This window comes from Pungitius pungitius, chromosome 5 (genome assembly GCF_949316345.1).
Source record: "Pungitius pungitius chromosome 5, fPunPun2.1, whole genome shotgun sequence".
NCBI lineage: Eukaryota > Metazoa > Chordata > Actinopteri > Perciformes > Gasterosteidae > Pungitius > Pungitius pungitius.
The window spans coordinates 10,088,523-10,091,970 of record NC_084904.1 but is presented as its reverse complement, the minus strand read 5'-3'; the positions used below and the strand labels follow the sequence as shown (position 1 = coordinate 10,091,970).

Genomic DNA, 3,448 nt, shown 5'->3' with positions numbered 1-3,448 from the left:
AGCCCCAAGCGAGGTATGGAGCCGGAACGGCCAACCGAGCGGCATCTGATCCTCCCGTCGCCAGACCAGCGCAGGAAGAACCACCTCATGCAGCAGAGAACCTTCCATTTAACCCCCATCGTCCCAGGTGTCCGCAATTAGGCCTGAAACGAGAGGAGGGGCAGGAGAACGACCAGAAACAGGCCAAGGGCCGTAACATCCACACATTCACATTAATGCAGTTTCTAAATGGCTGAAAGGTCATTAGTCTAAATGTAGCAAAAAAAAGTAATCATCCCATATCTATCTGAGCATTTCACTGTGGTTAATTAATTTTAACACAATGTCAACATTTCCGTACACGGTTTTAACGAAGACACTTGTCTGATACTTGTACAGCTCCGCTACAGCGTCGCGTGCGAATGACGTCATTCACATGCAGCTGCGATCGTATCTTTCGCGCCCAAAGATAACGGCTGCATAGCGAAACGCTGATGTCTCCATTTTTACTGCTTTTTACTACTTGAATGGACTGAGGGTGATGATAGTGGGGCGCATAGTATTTTGGCGATTGACTGTGTCCGGAACTTTTCAGTTCAAGATTTTTTTGCCTCGACTGAACAAAACGAGAAGCTGGTGGAATGGCGAAACGGCCGCCAACCCTGGCCGGTTCACCCAGCCAAAATTATTGACGTGGCAAGTAAGTTATGTTACATTCTATTATGTATATATTACATTAAATTTTGCTCGCACGTAAAGAAGTGTAAAATGGATCTTGTTACCTGACTAGCTTAGCATGCTGGCTGTTAGCTACATTAGCAAACATTAGCTATTTGCTAATGTTAATGTTAAGTCTCTTAATTCGGCAGGGGAAGACTGAGAAGGCTTAAAAAAAGGTAACTGACTGCACCAATTGGTGCTTTAGTTTAAGTTATCTCCCCTCTCTTGTTTCTTAATGTGTATGTTTGTAGGTTTGTAATTGTGTCATCTATGATGATTTAATGTGCTTTGCCAAGATATATGTGCAAGGTGGTGTAACGCAAGTTAATAAGAGTTGGGCTAAAAGTCAGTGTCTTGTGGGTTGACAGTAAAAAGGGAGGGTCTTCCAAAAACAAGCACCAGGAGGGTGAGAAGCAGGAGGAGGGTCATGACAGACTTTCAAAGAACAAGGTACACTACCAGTCTGCATCCTGTGTGTGTGCTGTTACATTACATTACAATACATTCATGGTTCCTCTGTTTCTCCCTCTCCCTCCAAAGGTTGTCATGAAAAAGAAAAATGTTTCTAAATACGAGACAGGAGGAGGAGGAGAAAGTGGATGATGAGGCGCGTCATGACACAAAGAACAAGGTACACTACCAGTCTGCATTCAGTGTGTGTTATTAACTAAGCTATAGAGATTTTTATGTTTGGATAGTTAGTGGTAATATGTAATTTACTTGCCCCACATGCATAAAATTGTTGAAAAGATGTTTTTCTTCTCTAACAAGACTGCGGCAACAACTAAAAACTCAGCGAAACCACAGGTGAATAACATTATGTAGTAAGGATGAGTATAAACTGTATGCTTTGTAGGATCCAATTATGGCACTTTTCCACTGCATAGTACAGCATGGTACGGCTCGCTTTAAATGGTACCTGGTCTGTTGATGTTCTAAGCGTACCGTAACGGTACTTCAAACGTGACATGAACACACTGAAGTGGTACTTCTGCAGTGGAAAAGCAACTCAGTTAAAGCGAACCGAGCTGTGCCGTACTGAGACGAGTCGTACCACGCAGTGGAAAAGCAAAGCGAGCCGAGGCGTTACATGCAGTGGAATAAATCATGTTTGTGTGCGGGCATACCATCGCTTTTTTACTTGCTTTTTTTGTATTTCCTTGCACCTCAAGAAAATGTGATGTGTGTGTATATATAAAATAAACTCTTGCTTACTCCACCTTCATTTTACCCGCCTTTCATAATAATTTTGAAATATTACTTTAAGGTGGGAAGCCAACCAGAGGGGACGGGGAGCAGCTGGTTGCCCTGGACAAAATAAAAAAGGCAGCCATTATTGGTGAGTAAATGCATAATGTGTTGAGAAGGGAAAACAAAACTTTTAAGACTTTATAAGTTCACCACTTTAACCACAGCCTACTTGTATCAATGTATATTAGGCATCAATGGAGACTGGATAAGGTCCCATTATTGTTACTGTATCTGCTTAGCACCTATAATACTAATTCATTGCTTGCTCACTTTTTGATCCCACCTTTCCTTTTCTAAAGCCACATTTCTGGGGTATTGCGCTCAATGTGCTGTAAGGTGTGAAGTCCTCTATTTTGTAGAACATATATTGTTGCAAATAACCTCATGGCATATTGTTGTTGTCTGAAGTGTTCATAAATAATATTCACCCCTCCTTCACCCTTAATCCCCTCTGTCCTGCCTTATTTTGTCTATGCCGGTAATTGATTTGCTTGATTTTAATGCATACCTTCTACGAGCATGGTGTGTGTGTGTGTGTGTGTAAAACAAAGGTCTTGTTTGCTCAAAGCCCAGCCCAGAGAACACGGAATGTGTTAAAAAGTCAGGATTTGTTAATTCAGAACAGATGGCTGAATGCCATTCGCTCATTATTGTTACAATATTATTATATTGTCTAATTATTTTTGTCTTCTCTAGATGCTACATTGAAGAAATGGCCGGCAGCCAGCCGAGGGCAGATAGGCACAGCTATAAATTCCAAGCTCGCAGAGATGCAAAGATCCATTAAATGATTTTTTTTTTTTTTGTTGTCATTTTTGTACATTTTGATAGTCCTTAAATAAATAATGTAAATTTCCACATTTTGGGCTTTTATTTTTGTTTCCTAGTTTGGATTTTAATCATTTTACTAATGTATAGGTGGACATATGTGCATATATGTATCTATATAGGTACATTTATGCATGTATATATAGGTACATTTATGCATGTATATATAGGTACATTTATGCATGTATATATATATGTGTACATGTATGCGTGTATATATATATGTGTACATGTATGCGTGCATATACAGTATGTGTACATGTATGCGGGCATACATGTGGGCATATATGCGCCACATATATGCGGCGCATATATGTGCGGGCATATATGTGGCGCATATATGTACATATATAATAAAACATATAGGAAAACGGCCAATTTTATATATGTCACATATATCAATTACCTATATCAAAACATATATTAAAACCTATATGTTTATATAGGTTCTTTCCATGTGGGTAATGTTTATGTTGTTCACATTGATCATGTTGTCCATGTTGTTCACGTTGCCCATGTGGCTCATGTTTATGTTCCTCATGTTCTTCATGTTGTTCACACTGTTTATGTTGTTCAGTGGCTCACAATGTCCATGTTGTTCACGTTGCTCATGTTGTTCATGTTGTTCATGCTGTTCATGCTGTTACTCATATTGCTCATGTTGTCCATG

General features: G+C 39.7%; 2 long non-coding RNA genes across 2 annotated transcripts; both read left to right on the top strand.

Annotated features, from left to right (window-relative positions):
- Nucleotides 1-354: 354 nt before the first annotated feature.
- On the top strand, nt 355-1,150 carry LOC134129042 (uncharacterized). The gene is made up of 2 exons (XR_009956222.1): nt 355-875; nt 1,068-1,150. It is a non-coding gene; the product is annotated as an uncharacterized LOC134129042 (long non-coding RNA).
- Nucleotides 1,151-1,252: 102 nt separating this feature from the next.
- LOC119225368 (uncharacterized) lies at nt 1,253-2,715 on the top strand. Its single transcript, XR_005121114.2, has 4 exons — nt 1,253-1,330; nt 1,967-2,038; nt 2,139-2,160; nt 2,647-2,715. It is a non-coding gene; the product is annotated as an uncharacterized LOC119225368 (long non-coding RNA).
- Nucleotides 2,716-3,448: the final 733 nt, after the last annotated feature.